Genomic DNA, 22,733 nt, shown 5'->3' on the forward strand with positions numbered 1-22,733 from the left:
GGAGCCATTTGTTTTCTTTACTTGTGTTTGGGGGGCAAGGCTTTTGAGGATGATGAAAATTATTTGTTACTCATAGCATATGTTTTTCTGTTAAAATCTGAATAGGGCAAATTTCATCAGAGTATTGTTACAGTATTAATGTCAATCAAGCTCCTACTTAGAATGAATTAAATTGCCATTGTGTGAGTCTTCTGGTTTCATAAAGAAATCAGGTAAAATTCACTAATTTGATGGAATTTGTTAAGGAGACAGTGAGGACAGAAGTTAAAAAATCAGCATAAAATGTAAGGGAGAATCAAAACAGAAGCTTAGCTATGTGTCTTTGATATGTTGACAGTTCCCATAGCTCAAGGTAACCTTTCTCTGTAGCACTCTGGGGTTTCCCTTTATTACTATCTTTTTTAATAGAAGACCAGTATTATGCTTCAAGTGCATTTTTCTGGTGAGCAAAAACACAAAGAGCAAAAGTAACGAAGATGTGCAATGAGCCGAAGAAAGACAAGCGGTAATAACCAGATCCCCCCCACCAAGTTGAAGACCCAAGAAAGTGGTGACAGTGGCACTGAAGCCCTCCCCACGTGCTAGGCTGGTAGTGGTGTAGCAGGGACATGTTCCACCGGGCACAACACCCATGTCAGCTCAGGTTTTTCTGCAGTAGTTTTAAACAGAAATGGAGAACACTCTGAACTCAGATATAGCGTCAGAAACAATTACACAGATTTTGCTATCATATACTTATGCTGAATGTTTAATTCTAGAAGAAACACGAGTGCTGCATAAGCATTTAGTATAAATTTTGTTATTCAGTTAGGGTTTCCAAGACAGGTGATGGATCCGAAGAGATCTGTTGACGGCTGTTTCCAAGTGGTTGTATTATCTGGATGTGTAAATGATTACTATAGAGATATTTAGTCTGCCATTTTGATAATTTAGTCTATGTATTTCCATCACTCGACCTTAAAACGGAATCAATATTTTATGCTCAAAAATGTACATGTTAATACATTCTTGATATACCAAACAAGTAGGTTGGAAGGCCTACAGGATTTAATTTTATGGTTGCCCATATCACAAACTAAATAACAAACAGTGCCACCAAGAGAAGGTTCAAGGACTAGTATCTAAATGGGAACAATGCCCTGTGTCCTCTGTTGACCAGGTGATTTATATACCAGCTTTCTAGACTCCTTGCACTTTATTGGAGTGCTTATGATTGTTCTGATTTTTAGCAGTTTTCTTTGTACAGCCAAAACTTTGCACATATTTTTAGGAAATATTTTGAAGATAGATTGAGGAAATTGTAAATGCTGTAAGTATATAAACTGTGCTCAACCCAGACAGGTAGTCTTGACACATTTGACTTTTGACAAAGATATATTGGTTTCTTTGATTTTAGTAGGCAGGGGGATTTTTGTTCCAGTGCAGAGCAAAACCAGATCTTGAAAGGTTTGCAAAACAGAAGCATTGCTAGCTGAACAGTAGAACAGGTCTTGTTTCGCCTACTCTGACTTTGTAAGGCTTGGATGTACATACACAGCTACAGAGTGATGGAGAGGTCATCTTGGAAAGCTATGCTTACTTGACCTTTGAGTTTTGGTTTTGTGATATCTATGGGTTGTTGTTCTTTAATAAAGTCAAAAAGAACAATAGATTTTAACAGACAAAACAGCAGCAGCTGAAGGGAAAAATACACTCTCCCAAGTTCTGAGCTATGACTTTCTTACAGTAGGAATCCATATGCTAATGCCAACCCAGGTAAATGCATTTTGGAAGTGTTGTTCCTAGAGCATCTTAGTGTACTGGCACATGGCATCACAGATACAAATAATCCAAGACTCAATGGTCTCACTTGCAGCAATGGGAGAATTTGCTGTGGACACTGACCCTCAGAATTTCTTGTTTCTTGTTGTGGTGTGGCAGTGGAAAGTGGGTTCAATGAGCTGAAGTACAGAAGCTGGAAAGGTATTAACTCAGGACCCTAAAAGGTGTCTTAGGAAATGTAAAATAAACAGAAGACAACCCCCAAAGAAATACAGCCATCCTGTTTAGATTATATCTTTTTCCCTTACTCCTGTATGCTCTGTTCAAAACGTAGAGCAAACATATGTTGAGAGATGCTGCCTATTTATAAAGTAAACACTAACAACAGGCAGAAAACAAAAGATAAATGAAATGTTTTGCACACTAATCAAGTTGTCTTAACTCGGAAAGTAGTGAATATATGATGGTGCTAGGTTTTTAAAAGTATAACCAAGGCTTCAGTTTTTCCATGTATTTAAAATCTCTCTGCATGTCCATTGTTCTGGACACATCTCAGGATGAGACCTAGTCACAGCTCTGGATATTGGTAACTAAACTGGAAAACAACACTCCTATCAATAGAGATAAGAGTTCCTCCATCAGAGAAGGCATTAGCATAGGTTTCCAGAAAATCTATTTTAAACTTAAAACAAGTCTTTGAATAACAAAATCAAGTGAAAGGTGTCCATGCATATTGTTGATGATACTGTACGCCAGCCTGTAGATTCAGACAAAATGCTCATTCACGAAGGTCATCCAAGGCTCAGCTGATGCGTCAGGAAGGATAGAGATGAAAAGTCTTCTTCATCTGCTTTCTTCACTCCAATTACAAATATCAGCAATGTTGGAATTCACCTTTGGCTGCATGGGACTTTGATCGCTTTCCACTACCTAGCCAGCATGTCATGAAGGTTCATATACAATGTGTGTCATCAAAAATGAAAACCCCCGAAGTACAGAAATGGCTAAGGTGTTTATTTCAGCAAAATATCCTTCTTCATATACAGTTTTCAATAAAAATATTACAGATAGTAGTTTAAATTCCACTGCTACGTAGAGTGTGTGCTGGGCAAAATGACAAGAAAAGATGTAAGCTGTTATGATCTGATTGTGAATATCAGACTATAAAAGCTGGTAGATATGAGAAAGTGACATAGTTTTCTTATTTTATTTTGCTTTAGATGAGATGGCTTCACTTTCACTTGCGGGAGGTTATTGTTGAGGCACAACTACAGAGATTCAAGACTGGGTGAAATACAACTTTTCAGGGGATTGCTCTTCCTTATGTACTCCTACGGAATACATGGGTGAAGAATGAATGGAGATGACCCAGCTCAGCCTTGCTGACCTCCCCTCTATTAGCAGAGAGACAGTGAGCGGCATTTGGCACACAAGCTCTGCAGACACATAGATGCAAGGATTAAATCCCAGCCTTGCTGACGCCACAACTTTCTGTGGTCTTGGCAGGGAGCTGGAGACAGCAGAAGCTGCTGGGGCACCCTCTTCTCCCACAGCCCCTGTCCTGCTTTGCCGGGAGAAGCTGATTCCTCCAGGGAGTGGGTTCTGTGATTGCTATCACGTGTGGGATGCATCTCCCCCTCTGTGGATTTAATTTTGCAACTCAATACTGTGCCAGCTGAAAAATGTTCCCTCTCCACCTGATTTGCCCGCAGTGCAATGGATTACAATCTGCTGCAGGCACCTGAAGATGAAATCCCAGCACAGTACACCGGTTAGACTGGTACAGCCCTCACAGCCCCACTTGAGCAGGAGTATCTCTCAACAAGTATGAACACGTGAAAAGATGCACTTCCAAGACTGCAAAATCTCCACAGGCTCAAAATGTGGGGGTGGAAGTGAAAATGTACAATATGTTGTTAGCAAGCGGTGTTACTTTTTTCCCAGCCCCTTCTGACCTGCTCTGTTTTATAAATCCACGCTTCTTAAAAAGACTAGGGTGAGTGCATATGTCTGCATGCGTGCACATAGCTGCCCTGTCTTAACTGGAGCAGAGCTGGTAGTTGACTGGGACTGTACTAATTGACTTCACTTCCAGAAAGGAAGTTGCCTTCATTTAAGAAATATCTCTTCTATTTTATTCCTTCTACTACTTACCAACCATAAGTGCTCAATGGTGTACATAGTGTTTTATAACCAAGTAGGAATAGAGCATTTCTTTTCTGAGGAGCTGGTACTGTTTAGTTGCTACATAAAACACATTAGGCAAGTAGTGCATAGGATGTCTGTCAATAATGGGGTAAGGACCTAATGCTTAAACAAGATATCTTTGTGTTTTAAAACAAAAATAATTATTCTAATAAACTACCATTCTCAAGTACTGGGCCTAAGTATTGCTGTGTAATGACACATTTCTTTAAAATTTCTGCTGATGAGACAACGTGGTCTTGGGTGTTTAGGGATGTGAAATAGATTAGAAGACTAAGAAGTGGATGCTGTCCAAAGGGACCTATCACTTACCCTCATGGACCCTCCTTTATGAAAGAAAACAACAGTGTTTATGATTTGACTAATTCTAAGGACAACAAGCCTAATAAAAATATGAAAATTTCTCTGCCAAGAGTCAGCTTGGAGCCTAAAGCTCAAAGAAGGGCAAAAACATGGTCCTTCATCAACTTTTTATGGAGATAAATTATTTCCATAGAATGTAACACATGTTTTTTACTCATTTGTGGTCTCTGTCTCTCTCTGAATGAAACAGAGCCTCTGTGAGGTGTTTACAGCTAAGGCACATTATTAAAGTGCCCATATAGGTGGTAGTTGGGAACAAGTGTAAACAGGTCTTGACACAGATTTCCAGCAGATTAACATGCAGGAATAAAAAGGGAAAGGAGAGAGGGAGGAAGGAAAGTCAGGCTGATATGATAGCCTTAACTGAGCCATAATTGCCTGTAAAATCAGAAGGGAGCTGACTTTAAATAAGACAGTCATGAATATTGCCAAAGGATTAAACAAATATCTAGCTACTTGTCTTGTCTGCAACCTCCGAGGATGTGCTTAGATGTACACATGCTACATGTAAGGCGCATCAGATGAATGCTGCATGGGGGAGAGCTGAGACTTTTAGAAAGCTGAGGAGGATGGGATTGTGCAACAAAAGAAAAATTATCCCTGTGTCAAATAGCACTGAATTAACACTCACATATAATTTTTACCTCTACTTGATTCTTTTACTTGATGGTAGCAAATACATTATTACTGAATTTATCCACACTAATACCACAGAGCAGCAAATGACAATTTTTCAAGAGAACCATTATTGCAGTTGTGGGCTGCCTAGGCAGCACAGCGCCTGTGTGTAACACAAAATTAAATGTGTTCAGATTACCCAGACACGTGCAGGAGGCTAGTGTTGGCAAATGGGTCAGTAATCAAATCCTTTCACCTCACACTGTTGACTGCATGGCACAAGGCAAGCCAAGCCATTCTGCAGCTACACTTACAGTTCCAGCAGGAAAGAAAGGCAACCAGCAAACGCCTGGTGAAGAACAACCACAGTAAGAAAGCAGCTAATTGCTGAACATTTTTCAGATCTAAAAATAATCCAGAAAGCAAGAGAGTAGAGAGATAAACCACATACAGCTAAACAGAGCGCACAGCAAAGTAACATGCAGCAGGCATCAAACATTCCTACATAGTTAGATCAGCTGGATCACTCCACAGGACAGAAAAGACTACGATCCTTTGTTCTTACAGGCTTCTTGTGCTCTTTCTTTTTATTTATCATCTGTAATTTAAAATAAAGACAAGGGAGCAGGTAGCGGTAAAGGACACACATTCTTCAACCTTATTGCCTTCCGGACAACACACAGGGATCAATTTTAACTGTCATATCAAGTCAGATGTCAAGATGTGCATGTTTGAGAAGGGGAAAGTTCCCTCCTGTAAGGATGCCTTGGATCAGCTCTTTTATGGCATCTTTTGCCTTTCTGCAGAGGTTATACTGAAGGTGGTAAAAACAGGTATCAGTGCCCTGCTTTGCTCGGGCAGGCTTTAGCTGATGTAAAACCTATCGAGGGACCTTTCTAGTGGGACTGTTTAAGCAGAGTCCCACAAACACCAAGTCTCTGAATCAGTAAGTTTACAACCAGTACCTTGACAATGTCCTTTTTCCTTGCTGGGCTGAGCTGGCCCTGAAAAGCACAGCCCAAGCCCTGGCACACCCCCAGCAACTTCAGGTCTTGTGGGGAATGTTTCACAGAAAGCTTGTGGCATCCCGGGTTTGGCATCCCCTGTGTGCTTCTCAAACGATCGGCTGAGCAGACACGTAAGCATTTTGAGGAGATGTTTCCCCAGAGACGCCTTTGCTGGCTCAACGCATCCTTGCATCAGCTCCTCTCCGACCCAGCTCTCAGGCAATGGTGCTCATGCCTCCGGGAAAGGCAGGATTACCCCAGCCCTTTGGCACGTGTTTGCCTCCTGCAGCACTGCCAGGGATCAGCATGACTCCTGGGTCGCATGGTCAGGCTGTCTTCCTCCACATGGAGTTTAAGGTCTGTTGTCAGCCTCTGAGCTGGGACAGAAAGGATTGGTGATGCCAACTTCTGATAGGGAAGGAGAAAGGAAGAGGTATTTCCTTGAGTATCTCAAGGCTTGATGATAGTACACTTTCCTCTCTTTTAATGCCTTAGCTTAAGGCCACAATGGTATCTGCCTCCACCAGTCATTGGATATAGGCCTCTTCTCACACCTCAGCAGGAATTCAGGTGTAGGGATGACTGATTTATTGTTTACTTCAGAAAAACTTGGGCTGCATATAATAATCATCCATCACACCATTCCCATTTTGAGTTTCCTCATACCACCCTCATAGCAGCTCTATATTGTCAAATCTAGCAGAATACTGCCATTCCCTGCTCTAATATCCCAGATATGTAATACGGCTTCTTTCTGCCCTGGTAGATCTGATGAAAGCCTATTCTTACTTGTCATAAGCATTCTTAAAGGGAAAAAAAAAACAACCAAAAAACACAAAAAACAAACCAACAAGCCATTGTTAAAAGAGTACAGTGCAGGTATTTAAAGACATAGTTTCTGACTGCTGCTCCTTTCTCCTCTTGACATGAAGATGAACTTCCTCTGGTAGCTGACTCATTGCCCTGGGCTATCGCTCTAATTTCTTTGACTTCTGATGAGCAGATGCTCTAAATCTGTCAATATGAAGCACAAAAGGATCTTATTAATGGTCCAACTACTATGTTTTTCATGGGTAGTGCTATCAATCTTATGTGCATTATTGCCAGCAATTGTTTACATATGCTGTAGCTCCCACTCAGTGCTTTATACCACCTCACTTCATACTCCTGCTTCATATACGGTGGTCTTTATGCTACATATATCACATTTATATACCTTGAGTGAGCTTGAGGCTCACTTGCTTTGTAAGGTACCAAGCTGTAAGGTACTTTTCTGTTTTCTGTAGTATATTGGTGTGCCTTGAATTATTCACTCAATTTCTGAAAAGCAGCATTAAGAATGTAATCTTCTGTTCATAAATCCATTGGAAGACTCTTAATAATGTAAGCCTTAGTGGAACATCCCAGCGTTGCAAAGGAAGGAGCAAGCATTTCCTTAGGGTTTCAGATGGTTCACTTTCCTTTGACAGAGCTAAATCCATTCTTTAGAAAAAAAAAAACAAAAAACCAAAACCACCACACTTAGCTTTTGAAAGATTTCAACCATTCTTTTCTTTTTCCTTGTAATGAATGATCAGCTGCTCTGTCACTACAGGAAGGTCCATACAGCTCGCAGAATACACAAAGGCCAAATTCAGGACCATTTACATTCATTGGTTAACACTAATGTGCTCCTTGATCCTGCTGCAAAGAGGGTTTGCTCCTATAGGCTTCTTTTTCCAGGAAGCCTTCATTTCAGTGGTGAAACATCACCTTATAAACACTCAGCTCAGGTGAAATCAACCACACTGACAACATGCATTCATCTCCAGAAATGAGAATTCTTGGAATGCTGGCAATACCTACTACAGAAATGGTGTCACTGGTGCCATTGTGGCTGCAGCCCCCATAGCCTGCATGAGCATTGTGATCCTGAGCTCCCAGGGCATGTGAGGCTGTGCATAGGTTTGGTGATCTCTGCACAGGTCTGGTCTTTGAAGTGAAGATCTAAACAGGGCATTTAAAATGTCGGGATTATTCTTCTTTGTCCCTTCCAAAGAGCAGGAACAAGTGGGATCAGCATCTTCTGGGGACAAAATGGCATCTCTGAGCACGGCCACCTGGAGCAGCAGGTAAGTCAACAAGAGCAGAGACCATGAGAGGTGGCAGGAGCATCTGTGACTCCAAACAGGTCTTGTTCCTGAAACCTTGAGGTAAAAACAGGAAGATTCAGCTGCTGGTTATTTCTCTGTATAGAACACAACACTCGTCTTTAGATTTCTGTTTTCTTACACCAACTTTTGCACGCTACTTCTACTTAGGTAGCAAACTTCTTGTGGGGCAGTATAGGAGTTCATTTTGATGAGATCTGTGATTACAGCATAACTTATTTTTGCAGCTACTCACAAAATTTCAACATTTCAGATAGTATCTACCCACCATCAGCCAACTGCAGCAGAAGATGATACTACGTTCTGATTTGGGTTTATACAGTAGCTCTACAACTGTTCCTCTTAGTGTAGTCCCAAATGTAATAATTTCTCACAAGTAAAGAATTTACAGTAGTATTGCAAGTTTGGGAGATATGGATATGTGGATTAGTAAAATTAAATTTAGCATCCATTGAATGTCTCGTGCTCTTAGTGGTACAGCAGTCTGAACCCTCTAAAACATGTTTACAGTTATTCAAATTTTTTCTGGCTTCATCATATATGTAAAATCTCTCCCATGTTTATTTAAATATCTTAAATACATTTGGGATAAAGCTGTTGAGTTTTGTTTTCTCTCACAGGATGTATCTAATTCAGGATATTATTTTCAGATAATGACTTAAATGGGAATATGCGTGTTCATATACTGCTAGCATGACTTCCATAATAATATGATCCCTTTTAGGAAATTGTGTATGCAGAATCAGTGTGTTGGTAACTGCTGTAGAAAGCTAAAATTCAAAAGTGACAGTTAATAACTTATCTGTCGAATGTACCCAACTGTCCTCGGGAAAAAATAATTGTTTCAATTAAAAAAAAAAGAGTCAGCTTTGTTTTTATTCTTCCAACAGCTATGAAAGTATTTGTCTTTATTATTGGCAGGCTTCTATTCTTCAAATAAAACTGTACCCTATCATTACTGGAATAAAGTTTATCTGTTATTCATAGGCTGCAGAGAGATGTTTTCCCTTATTCTTTTTCCCCTCTCTCTGCTGTTTTTAATGGCCTCTATAGAGATCTTTCAAATAAAAATTTGTATTACTTTCTTTTTCCTTGGCACAAATATATTTTTCCCTGTATTCCTGTGCTGAAATTAATACAGTTCTATTTTTGTCCTTCCTTATCTGTACATCAACAATAGACTATGTCTTGCTCAGAATTGCCTCTGTGGCTCCCATTCTCGGGAAAGTCTTAAAGGCCTTCCCGTTCTCATTACTGAGAAGAGCAGTTCATGTTTTGAAGGGGTTTTAGCTAGCTACCTATGACTTCAATCCTCTCTCTCTAAATCAGTGAAAACTCCACAGGTGGCTTGTGTGATGACCGCGTCAGGCCCACGATGCTGCTCTGAAATCGGAGGCTCTGCTGGTAAAAGGAGACAGATCTGCGTGTGTCTGTGGGAGATGTGTGTCAAAAGCTGAAGTGCCGGTACAGAAGTATTCATTATAGTTTCTCCATTTAGTAGTATTAATACAACTTGTATAGTGCAAAAAGTTTCCTCCTAGCAGTTATTCACAAGAGTTACACTCCTCAGTGTAATTATGAAGCTGATGGCAATCAGATTCATGAGTGGGATGTTTGATGACACAGAAGTACTGAACGTCACGCTTTAGGATGTCCTCCACTCTGAGTCCTAGAGGAAGGAGGCGTTTCTCACTCCTTTCCCTGGGATAATATCTGATCACCATGATTTGAGGCAAGATGTTAGACAAGACAGACCACATTTGATCTGATAATTCTTGTCCTATGACATTAACTCCTAAGTGCCTTGAGTTGACTTTGCATACTTGGAATTTTATCTGACGTGGAGAGCCTGTCCCCACAGGCTTCCCTGGGAAGGAAAGCTGCCACTTCTTCCCAGATCACACTATTGGACTTGTGGAGGATCATGCAGAGGCACGCTGGAATCAGCAGGGCTTCATATGGCCGGAGGACATAATTGGTGAAGCTTAAAGTTCAGATTCATTCCCTGAAAGCCAAACACCAAAGTTTTCAGTAGAAAATGCACAAGAGTGCCTGTAAGGCTCAGCTACCTTTGGAAGAGGAATCACAACACCATGGTTGATGAGGCAATTATTTGATGCTCCTTCTTTCATCCAGTCTTTAATTTTGACCAAAACATTCCACATGTATTCTTTAACAAGATCCCAGGTGCACAGCTGGTGCACAAAGTTATTGTTATCAAAAGTCCTAACTAATGGACCTGAAGAAGTGTTTGAGTTATCAGTGTCAACAGCCATCTTTGTTAGGACTTTCGAAAGGGACAGGGAGGGCATTATGCTGTATGTTTATCAGGTGATGGATGATTAATAGGTCTTAGCATACAATGAATGTGTATCTCTTCTTCACATGCTAATCACATGGCATTTATAAATGTCAGCACCTTATTGTGGCAACACACTCTGAATTTTGTGTGGTTTTAAAGGTATTTATTTTTAACATTTTAAACGTGTGTATTATTAAGGTTGCGTCATTTGAAATTTCTCTTTTGCAATGATTTAGAAATATGGTGAGTTTTTCTTCTAATTTCTGAAGCAATTAGGTTATTGCATTTTAAATCTAGTTGTTCTTTAACTACTAAAACATAGCAGTGGGTGTCACCTTGGAATCTTAAATCATGACAAAAATAATTCATAATTATTAGACTGAGAAGCTTCAGGGTTGTCCTGTTCTGCTTTTTTTTTTTGGCGTTAAACTTCTTTGCTTTGTAACCTAATTTAGAGTTATAAATTATAGTTTTACCATTTGGGAATTGCATCATTTTCATTGAAAAATCCTGAATTTCATGATTTGGTCATAAAAATGTGCTTTATTATCAAATGTGATTAGGAAGTGTGAGCCTCAAGGGATTTTTGTAAAGGTTCAGGGAGAGTTCAGGTACAGAAAGTCCAATGAAAAACACACACAGATTCTGGACTCAGGGGCTACTTAAGCCAACCTTTTTGAACTACAAAAGACTTTCTTTTCCAGATATAATTTTTAGGTCCATTCCTGTGCTCCTTGACTGAATCAGAACTGCTCTTGTCTTCCAGAGAGTTTATGGATCTGGTGAATTTGGAATTAAGCTAAAGAAATTAAGATTCCTTTAGAAATCAGCACCTTGAAAACTGTATTCTACCCTTGGACAGTGAAGTCGTTGAAGCTAACATCTGAATACTACTTGTTGACACTAAGTTTGTAGGTTTAGATCTTTGGTTTCCAACCATTTTGTTAGTGATAAATACCCACATTTTCAAAACACTTCACTGAAATTGGCACTAGCTGGCATCTTTGCCAGGGATGTCACCAGAGTGGCCAAAGATTGAATCAGTTTGGAGCAAACACAGCCTTGCAGCGCCAAACAATGGTTTCTGAAAAAAGCACTGGGTTATACTGGCAAAACACCAAGGGTTTGCTTCAGTTTCTTCTTTGCTCCCTAATAACACATCAGCCTCCAAAGCTGTCCACCTTTCCACAGCACTAAAATCACTTCAACTTTGTATAAAAGGTTTATTGTCCTGCGTATCACCATTTGTGTTGTCACGTATCTGTGGACTTGAGAATATTTACAGATCACGTCACAAATAATTCTCAACCAGTTCCTGGTTGCTCTTCTCTCATTGTATCATCTCCTTAGAAATGCTGTATTTGATGCATTGTCCCAAAAGGAAACTCATATGATGTAAGACTTGTGATGGCTAAAAAGAAAGGCAAATTTCTCCAAAACTCCTTGTAAGCTGTATTGCTCCCTGTATCACGGAGCTATAAGCAGCCCTAGACTTACCCAGCCCCTCAAAGGACTTTGTGAATAGTCATCACTTTGTAAAGATGGTCTTGGTATTTTAATTAAAGGTCAGACAAAACTACAGTGTAAACCTTGGAGAGGTTTTGTAGCAGTCATTTAAAGCAGAGTTGCTTAATGAAGTCTTATTGTATTAGTCAAACAATGCCCAAACCCTTTCTAAGATTTACAGAAACTGCAGCCTAAACAAAGGAGCCTCTGCCAAGTTCAGGCTGCGAGTTCAGCACCCATAAATCACGGCCTGGCCCTATGTCTGCTTCATCCCTATAAATTGTGGTGGGAGTGCTGCAGGGCTGTGCACTGCTTTGCTTACTCCTCTGTGTCAGCAGCGAGTAGCACGTGGCACGTACATCGTCCCGGAGCCTCGGACCCCTCTGTAACACAGTTGCAGGGCAGGACATGGCAAATATGTTAGGAGTGGCACAAGTTTTGTCTTCTGCTTGGCTTTGTCTGCATGCTTGTGTGACAACCTTCATGGCAATTAAAAATAGTTTGTTTTTATGTAATTAATATTACCGTGCTAAATATTGTAGTGATGCTCTGGCGTGAATATCCCAATTGTCAATCATGGACACGGTTGTGCAGCAGCATGCTTCTGAAGGTCGCACTGTAAGGCTTTATTCAGTGTCAGCTTTACTATTACAAGTGATCTTAAAAACCTGCAAGGCAGTTTTTCTTGCCAGATTTCTGAAGTATTTTAGACTATTTGCTGAAAAGAATACGTCTGAATTTTAAACTGGAGTCTTTGATTTCTGACTCTTCCACCTTTGGCCTTATTCATGGATTTGTTTGGAAAAAAAGAAGCAGGTGACCTGGTTTGCTTGTTCATTCAGTGGCAAGTTATAACATATGCAGAGAAGGTGGCACAACCAAAAGGCTTTTCAGGGAAGCCATCTGTCTGCATACACTGCTTTCATGGGTTTACCTTTCAGATCTTATTTGCTTTTGGTTGCCACCCAGTTGAGGGTAGATGATGTTTTTCTCTGGCGCTTGTAAGGATGTTGCATGCTCAGATGGGTTATGATGATGTATTCTACGCATGTTCCTATTGAAAAATTCGGAAGCATTTTCAGCGTTGATTTCCCTCAAGAGTTATTACACCCCACACAGATTGGCAGTGCCGTGCCACAGTGCCAGGATTTATGAGGTGACCTTGGAGACACAGGCACTCCCAAATTGAAAACACTTGGAGCTAAACTTGAAATATATTTATTTTGGATTACTGAGCAGTCTCCACTATTGTATAAATCAGAATGAGATTACACAAATAATACATAATATTTATATAACATTTCATAACATGAGGGGATTCATTCATACATGCTTCAAGTACAACACTCCTGCCTCCTCCAGACTCTGTTTTGCAGTTGGGTCCAACGTTAAACCTTCGCTAGGATTCAGGAAAGGCAGCAACTGGCTTCTCCCGCCCTCTCCATGAGCACTGGACTATTTTTTGAGCCATCCTCTATCACATGGGAGCCGTGGAGCCGTGGTACTTAGCGGCAGCTCAGGACTGGACTGACTGAAGATGCTCAGTTGTCTCCAGCGGCTGGAGAAGCCCCGCTGCTTTGCTTCACCGCTGTGTGTAGAGCTGCCCAAGCCCCTGAGCCTCGCACAGCCAAGCCCGGCATGGGGTTGAGCTCGGGGTCCCAGTGTGCCAACGAGACAGCCACCCTCCCTAGTGGCTCGGGGTGCTCCCCAACCGCCGTCGGGAGCTGGGAGCTGAGCTGTAATAAAGAGGTGCTGATAGATGGCAATGAAACACCCGAGCGAAGGCACGTTGAGTGCAAACCTGTAAGCAGCAATAAACGCGAATCCAACCTGCACTAATGTTAATTGTCATTCAGTTTATATCGATGTGCAGTTTATTAAACCATAAAGCAAGGCAGCAAGCACAGAGAGCAACTCTAGAGATAATTAAACATAATAAGGGTTTCACTTAATCCCTCAAAACCCAGGGGAGGCACAGTTAAGACTGAATACCCTCTTTGCACTGAAAGGCATTTTTTTGCACAGCCATTTAAGAGCACTTCCCGGTAGAAGATTCCAGAACTGGGGAAAAGGTAGGTCCCACCTTCGCTTCTGAATACTTTTTTTTTTTTTTTTTTCCTTTTCTTCGTGCCTTTATATCACTCTGCTTATTAAGCCTGAACTCTGACTTTCAAAGCAGTTCGTGGCTCGTAATTGGCATTGTGATAGCAAATTGAGACCCTCAGGGGGGATCCTGAGAAAGGTCCCAGCACAGGCCAGGGCGGTGGCGAGGAGGCTGGGAAGCAGCAGGGCTGGTACCCGTGAGCGCTCTCCTCTCCGGCTGCTCTCATCTCCAGCCACAACACTCGCTGCTCGGACGAGCTGGGTCAGAAAGGGGATGAGAGGAGAGGGTAGACTAGGCATGCAAAGGGCTGAGCGGGAGACTGGCAGAGCAGGCAGAGGAAGGAGGGAGGCAGCTTTTGAGGAGTGAGAACAATTATGGCAAATCCGAGATTAATGCCGGAGGCCAAAGCGGGGAGGGGGTGGGGGGTGGAATTAAAAAAAATTAATGCCCCGAGGTGTAATTTGGGGTTCTCGGGACTCTCGTTATCGGGACTGGGGCTGGTCGAGGATGGGAGAAAAACAGAGAAGTGATCGCCCAACCCTTCTCGCACCCCGCAGCGGCAGGGCTGCCCCGGGCTGCGGCCGCCTCGGCTCCGCGGGTGCGGACCTGTCCCGCCTCCGCGGGTGCGAGCCGTAATAGGAGAACAAAAAATGAGCAGGGCAGCGGCGATGGGGGCTGAGCCTTTGTAGCCAACCCCGCGGGGGGGGGATGTGCTGCCAGCAGAGCGCTCCCGCTGCGCGTAGGTACCGCGCCCGCGCTGCGAGGTGGGAGAAGGGTTAAGGGCGCCCGCGCTCCCGCGGCTCCTCCGCCCGCCCCCCGCGCACGGCGCAGGTTTGGGAGGTGGGGTTTGCGCGGCGCTCGCCCGGCTCCCCGGCCGCTGACGCTCAATGCTGCGGCCGCGGGCTGCTGCGGGAGCTGCGCACCTCCGCGCTGCCGCGCAAGGCGGGCAGGCAGCGCCCGCGCCCGCGGAGCCGAGCATGCCCCCCCGCCCCGCCCAGGTAAGCGCGGCGCGGCTTTGCAGCGGGAGGAGGGAGACAGATTTAAAAAGAAAGAAAAAAAATATTTAAAATGGGGAGAAATGAGGGAAGCTGTTACGGGGAGGGGGGAAGGAGAGCGCCGCGGGGTGCCCGCGGGGAAGGGAGATAGCGGGGGGCTCCCCGCGGTACCCGCGGAGCGGGATGCGCAGCGCAGCGCGGCCGCCGTGGCGGCTCCTCGGCGGGGTGTGCCGGGGCGGAGAGGCGCGGAGAGGCGCGGAGGAGGACGGGCAGAGCTGGCCGCGGGTGCGGAGAGAGGGAAGGGCGGCGGGGATGGGGCGGCGTGCGTGTCTCGGCCGGCAGAAATGCATGCATAACTTTTTGCTGGATCCAGCCAGCCTCCCTTGCTCGACTTTCAGCTTCTTTTTGCTTTCCCCAGGCTGCTGTTGCTTCCGTGTCGTGAGCAACATAATGCAGCATGTTGTTTTATTTATCCCAGACAGGAATGACTTGCTCTCTAAACTACAAATTAAACGATGCTGCTTGCATAACAAGTGGAAATAGTTTGTATCTTACATACTAATTATCCATCACCTTTTAGACTAAGCAAAGGCGGTTGGTTTTTGTTTGTTTTTTTTCTTTTGGGTTGGTTTTGTTTGTTTGTTTGTTTTTTGCGAGGAGGGTTCAATAAAACAGTCTGATGTCTTGTAGCAACGTATTCATTTTCCCTTGCTGGATTAATGTGGGCAAAGGATTAAGAGCCAGCATGTTGATTAGGCACCCTGAGGTGCAGGGAAGAAGGGGAACATTTGGCTGCGGAGAGGAGTCAGTTTTTATGTTTGTGCTTGCACATCCTCCTGGTTACGTGGCTCGTTTCGGGACCTGCAGCCTCACCTCCTGCTCCAACGGCCCCACGACTCCGAGATCCTTCCTGACACAGCATCTACCGGGGATGCTGGGGCCCGTGGCGTGTCCCGGTGGCATCGCGCCTGGCGAAGCCCCTTTCCTCGTGTCTCTTGCTGCCTGCCGGCAGGTCCAGCCCAGGTGAGCGAGTGATGCTCCAGCCCCGCTCCCGCATGCCGGGGCTCCCCGTGCTGCTGGCGTTGGGGCACGATGGCCAGCACCGAGCATGGGGAGCAGGGTGATGGGGCCCTGCGCTTGGGGCCAGCCTGACGGACCCTCCAGAAGCCTTTTCTGCTGTTTTCCTGGCCAGGACACTGATTTTTCTTCTCTTTTTTTGGACCTGAGGAGATTGCATTTTTACCCTGCCTTTGTAAGTCCCTGAAAACTGCTTAAATGGCTCTTCAATAATCCTTCAAAGTCACCTCCCCTCTTTAATCTAATACCAAAAGGACTTACTTTACATGGCTAATCCCTCTTTTACTTGCTGTACAGCCTCATTTAGAGGTGTGCACACTGCTAATTTTCCCAAAGCAGCCTGTTTTAGACAATGGCTTCCACCGGCGTGCAGCAACCTCTCCCTCCTGTGCTGAACTCTGGGCAGAGCTGAATGCATCTGACAAGATTTTGCTTGATTTCAGGAGGTGTTTCATCAGATCCCATCATGCAAACTAACCCTTCACACGAAGCCACGCTAAAACCTTTATTTTGTGTGGTTTTGTAAATGCCACCTCTTCAGAGGCTCCGGGGAGTCCCCTGCCCTGTCTGGGTACCCCTGTGTTGGATGGTGAGGACTGGAGTAAAGCAGGGTGTGCCTGCAGGTAGTTGGAGTTGAATGTTCGTGGCAAAACTCTGGTGACTGGGAAATTTTCTCGTCCTTATCTTCTGCAGTGGAGTTGAGCTCTCTACTAGCCCATCTAGTGTTCCTAGAATTTTAAGCTTGTGTTCTTCTACATGATGACAAAATGTATGTTTTTGCTGTGACAGCAGAAGAAAAGCTTAGCTTTGCAAGAAGTCTCACTTTTCCCTTAGCATGTAAACAGTAAACATGATGAAATGATACTGCCCTCAAACCTGAACTTTACGTGCGTTAACAGCGATGTGGGGAGCTCCTCAGCCCCTCACCTGAGGTCACCATGGATGTCCGATGAGGGGCAAGTGTGCCTTCAGCGTGCTCTGGGTGGTGGGAGGGGGCGAGTGGCAGCGTGTCGTTTTCCCAGGGCCACGAGGATGCCTTTGGCCACGGTATGGCACAAGCCCTCATGGGTGGGTGGTCTCTGAGACCACAGCCATCCTTCCCTGGGGTGGCCTCAGTTGTATTTCCAGTGTTAATCCTTCCGTTGCATGTTTTCCGAGTGCTGATTTTTAACCATCAGCTCAGGAGCGTTTATTCTAGACGGGAAAGTAGCCGTACTTCAAGGCAGCAAATAGCTGGTGAAAGATCCCCCCTTGGTTCCCAGTCTTGCACCTCCTCATGCATGAAAGTGTTTCTTGTTGATATTCAGGTCTTAATATTTATTGGTATTACCATTTCCTTGATTTAAAATACACTCCTCTGTTACCCCATCAGGGACAGCTAAGAAAACAGGTGTAAGCTCCTGTACAATTTCTACCACAGATGGAAAACTTACAGAATAATTTTGTCGATATTCTGGTGCCATATAACTTATTTCCCTTGGTTTAGGGAGTTGGCTTTCTCTGACAGTTCTGTGTAGTTAACTTGATTTTTAAAAAAATTAAAAATCAGAGATAAAGACAAGGCAGAGCTGCAGGAAGGATATTAACCACAAGACAGCTAGATCATTGCCTTTTTATTTTCTCCCGTGTTTTTTCTGAATTTTATTTGGTGAAGCATGATGGAGGCGTCAGCTGCCTGTGGCTGGTCTCTGTCGGGGGCACCAGTGGGCACAGCCCCAGTGCCGTGCAGGCAGCTCCTGGGCTGCAGGTGGTGCGGGAGAAGATGCTATTGCTTAAAAATACTCTGCCGCGTTTGAAAGTTCATAAATCATCCCAGGTCTATTTTTAACCACGTTAGATTAGAGCAAGTCTGGGGTTTCTTCCCACACCTCCTGCCTGTGGCCTAAAATGACCCAGTAATGTCCTTGTAAAAGCTGTTTACACACCTTTTGATTTTGCTGGTGACCTGTTGTTCAGCCCCACTGTCATACAGAGGATGGAGCTCAATCTGGAGAGGTTTTGATGCAACAGTTGGGAATTTTCCTTTGCATGCAGAAACTGGAAGTTTGCTGCTGAGTGCATGAGTGATGTGCAGCACCTGACAGGAAGGTAATCACAAACACAGAAAAGTAACATGAATCACACAAAATCCACAAATGTCAGCTCCGAAGCTCTAATCTAGGCGTGCTGCCAAGATTTAAATTTGCACACATCCTTACTGTTATCTGCTACAGTGGTTACTCAAATATAAATATGAATATCATGACAGTAGTGATTCATTCTTTTTATTATTAGCAAAGCAAATATATAATGATGACATCCATCTGATTTACTGTTTCATGTGAGTATACAACTGTCCCCTACCATCATCCAGCAAAAATGGTGATATTAAAACAAAAACTCTCGTGTCCAATCTGCTTGCAGTCCTAGCATAAATGAGGTTCACATTTCATTATGAACGCAGACAACAGTATTTTCTACGCTAAACAGGGGGTTCCAGTAGTGTATGTGTTGTACTTGGGAAATAACTTCACTTTTTGCTTCTCCCTAGATACAAGCAGTCACTTTCTATCTTAATCTGCAGGATAAAAATCTGTTTCAACAGGACACCAAGAAAAGAAGGATTTGTTGTTGTTTTTTTGGTTTTTGTTTTAATTGCTGGGTTAAATCACTGAAAGTCAAACCCTCAGGAGCCACAGGGTCAAAGTATTTTGAAAACAATTGATCTAGTGACTTTGTTGTATGCATTATTCAAATTTAGGAAGCTAGAGCATAAGGAGCAAGTTTTGACTCTGCAACGTAAATGGGGGTTTTTGCTCAGGGTGGTAATTACAGCCTAGATGTATCAGCATGTGGACTTCAGTAAGGTAAGTGGTACACTGTTGCACTGTTCAACTTCAGAAAAAATTGGAGACTCTCAAGAATATAATTTACAACCATTTCATTTTTAAAATACCTTAGTAGGGATTTTTTTTTTTTAAAAATAGTGTTAAACAGCTCAAGGTTTCAAAAAATGAGGTCCGGCCACATTTGTTTCTTGTGTTAATTCTTCCATAAACTCCCAGTTGATCAGCAGTTGATGCTCTGTTGCTTGAAGGTTTGCTGGAGGTGTCTCAGATGTGGCCCAACATCTTTACTAATAAAAGTTTTGAAATATCCAGTACCAAGCTCTCCTAAGATGCATTATACTAAAGATTAAAAGAAAAGTACCACAATTGTATTTCACCACCTTTTCTCCTTAGGTTTTCTAGAGACTTTGAGCCAGGCTTCAGTGAGACTCAGTGGATACAGTCGTTATTAACCGTCTCACATGGGCTTTCCCCATTCTTTTTGCATAGCAAGATGTGGTTGGAAGACCAGCTGTTAGTCTTGGCTTTCTCTGGATCTTGTTTAACCCAGGAGGGCAATATGACAGCACGCCCTGCAGTGATGGCTCATCTTCCTTTGCAGTCCTTTCTCACGTATAGATAGCCCAAAGAACTCCTCCACCAGTGTCCCTGCAACCCCCACAGTCTTTCTCGGGAGTATTTTAGTTTCTGACCTCGGGAGTATTTTAATTCTGACACCACTTGCATCTCCTGGGATTTCCTGAATTAAAGTATTTCTGAGGTGACTGGTGGGGGGAGCATGGGGGGCTGCACCCAGCCAGGGGGACGTGGCCAGAGCTGCTGCAACTGGAAAGGTTTTCCAACAGTGGTTGACAACTTGGTAACTGTTCAGGGGAGGAGTTAGTCCTGAGCTGCCTCTAACTCTAGACTAATTTACTCTCCTATAAATTCTGTCTTTGTCAGCCTCAGACAAAATCTGTGTTTCTAATTTATTTATATAAATATTTAGCCAGTGAAGAGATGTGGTATTTAAACCCAATCTATATAAGGTTTAGTTAGTCAATTAGAAGACTAAGAAAGGGAACATATAGCAAACGTGGTGTTTGTAGTAGAAAAACCTGTGTTACAATGGTAATTTCATATGAATAGTTCTGAAGAGCAATAACCTAGCAGTGTTTTTTCAAGGGAACTGTAAGTGCATGGTTTATTAAACTCTTTTTTTTAATGCAGATAAGAGGGTATTGTTTGGGAAGACTTACAAACGACATCGTACTCAAACAATTAAACACATTTCCATCTCTATGCTTCCAGTAATAGGAGTGTGAAAACCCAGAACTATCTGGGAAAGGGCACAGGATTGCTGAGGTTATTCAGTGCACACTGCTTTTCCTGCTCCCCTCCCTGTTTCTGGCTGTATGTTAATGGTTCTAATCTCCCATTTTTGCATCTTTCTAGCTATAGCTATAAAACCTTGAGCAGAAATCTTCATCCAGAGCCATGGTTTGGGTGATCTCCCCCTTCCTGGCCTCTGTTAAGGAGCCATTAGTAGAAAAACTGAATTCTACTGAGACCCCTCTGCTGGGTTTAGTCCCACCTCCCTCCATGTCCCTCTTTTGTCTGAGCCATGGTCTGTTCTGTGCCTTTGGGTAGTCACAGCCACTTGCTACCTCTGAGCTCAGGGCTGACCTTAGGGCTTGGAGAAGGCCCATAAGCTTTGTCCCCAGGTTGCTGTCAGGCAGGTTTCCCTTCCTTGGACTGATAGTACTAGGCTCATATCTGAGGCAGATTCTTCTGTTAACTTAGCTGTAGGTTTGTACCAGGTTTAAATCAATGATCTCTTCTAGGACAGGTTGTACATTAACAAAAAGCATGTATTGGTGAGTCAATGGCAAAATAAACATCCTGGCTAACTGCCATGATGCTGAGCTCCTTTCAGGGGGATCTTAGCCCACCTCTGGTTTCTGACACCATCAAGTGTGAACTGTTTGCTGGGCTGATGTGCTGGATCTTCTCCCCTTGGACCTTTAGTGGAACCCCACATTTTATATAGCATATGTGTGAGGAACCTGTAGCTATGGCTACCAACGGTGCATAAATTCATTTAATGTGATTTTCTTTTTCCATGATATTTTTTGTTAACACTGTACTTTGTATAATGGTGTGACCCACGAGAGGTGTTTGAAAGACGTCCTCAGTGCTGAGCAGAGGAGGGTTCTTCACCTCCCGCGTAGAGTACTGAATAGCTTTCATCAAGTAAGATTTTTTTTTTTTTTTTTTTGTCACTACTATCCTGCTCTTGTGAAGTGGAGGCAAAAGCTCTGTATCCTCTTGTCATGAATGAATGGATGAATCTTCTTGGTTTTTGTCTCCCAGTCTTTTTTTTTTTTTTTAAAAAAAGCTTCTGAACAGCACTCAACTCCTAGATTTTTAAAAGAGTTACTTAGCATAAGAGCAGAACGTTTGCCTAAGAGGGTTTTAGTCCAAGAAGGACTTTTCATATTTAATTGATCTGTATTGTTCAATTAGGGTGATGTATAATGCCCTCTGTTGTGCATGTATAGCTGGAAGTACAAATGAATGAAATATGAAGTACAGCAGAAGAGTAATTTCAAACAGAATCAGCTTTTAGCAGTGTACCAAACAGGATTTCAATCCAGGCCTTGATACGTGTAAGTAAACAAGAATTGTGTAAATACATCAGATCGTTAACTTTGACATGCAGATTATTCTGAATTATAATATTTGTTCTTATTCTGGCCAGCATTCAGTAACCTTTTTGCTCTAAATCATATTAATAAACATTTCCAACTCCTGAATTAATGTTCGAATGTATTTCAGTGTGTTACGCTTCTGTGGAAACGGCTTATTTGGGCTTCAAAGCCCCCCCTGGTTTCCCAAACGCAGGTGCACTGTTGAGCGCTGGGAGCTCAGCAGAGGCAGTGTGACACGCGGAGACACGAGTGACACTGATCCCACAGGGTGGCAGCACTCGACCCCCGTCACCCGCACGGCTCCTGCTGCTGCCAGAGCTGCTCCAGCCCCCGGCGGGTGGTGCCGCATCCCTCCTCCCATCCCACCGCACACCATCCCATCTGCCGAGCATCCCGCAGTGCATGCCACATCCCACAGCGCGTCCCACGCCCCGCATCCTGCATCCCACATCCCACCCAGCCGGGAGGGCGCAGCCAGGGAGCACCCACAGCTGGGAGCACGCCCTTCTCCGCAGGCCTGGGGAGGTGTTGGTGCCAGTTTGCAGGCTTTTAGATGGATACTGAATTTTATGCCTATAACCCTAATCACAGTTTTTATAGTATCATTTTCTCAGGATTCCTAACTCTAAGGAATCAGTACAAAACCGCATCATTTTCCTCCTTAACACATTCCTTCTGTGTTGTGATTCTCTGTTGACCCACAAAGCCATTCTGCTTCTCAGTTTACCCCTCATTTCCCCCACTGCTTTTAAACTTGCTGTTATCCATCTTTACTTACACAGCCAGATGCAGCAGGTCCTCTTACGTTTTGGCTGACAGGTAAGGTTTTCTTGTGGCTTGCTCAGCATTACCCTCTCTCTGCTTCTTCCCAATTCCTTTGATTTCAACACAAGATGATCAAGAGAACAAGAGGATTCCTCTCTTGGATCCAGCATGGTCAGTCACGCTGATCAAAAGGGCTGCTTATCCATGAAGAATGATTTTAAACTTTGCAGAAATTGGTGCCTGTGAGCAGGGAGTGCACAGAGAAGCTGTCCTGAAAGGTGCGTGGCATAAAGGATAGTTTGTCTGTGCGCAGATCTCCTTCTTGATGACTTGCAGGAAGGCTTTCTGGGGATGTACTTTTG

The 22,733-nt window shown here is 43.5% G+C and overlaps 1 protein-coding gene across 2 annotated transcripts in view; it reads left to right on the forward strand.

Annotated features, from left to right (window-relative positions):
- Positions 1-14,670: 14,670 nt before the first annotated feature.
- Positions 14,671-22,733, forward strand: part of LOC141964007 (contactin-4) — a 340,757-nt gene continuing 332,694 nt past the window's right edge. The window contains exon 1 of one of the 2 annotated variants that reach the window (XM_074913777.1): positions 14,671-15,014. The gene's annotated coding sequence lies outside the window, so the exon portion shown is untranslated. The remainder of the gene's footprint in view (positions 15,015-22,733) is intronic. The other variant, XM_074913772.1, reaches the window with a different exon arrangement.

This window comes from Athene noctua, chromosome 10 (genome assembly GCF_965140245.1).
Source record: "Athene noctua chromosome 10, bAthNoc1.hap1.1, whole genome shotgun sequence".
Lineage (NCBI taxonomy): Eukaryota > Metazoa > Chordata > Aves > Strigiformes > Strigidae > Athene > Athene noctua.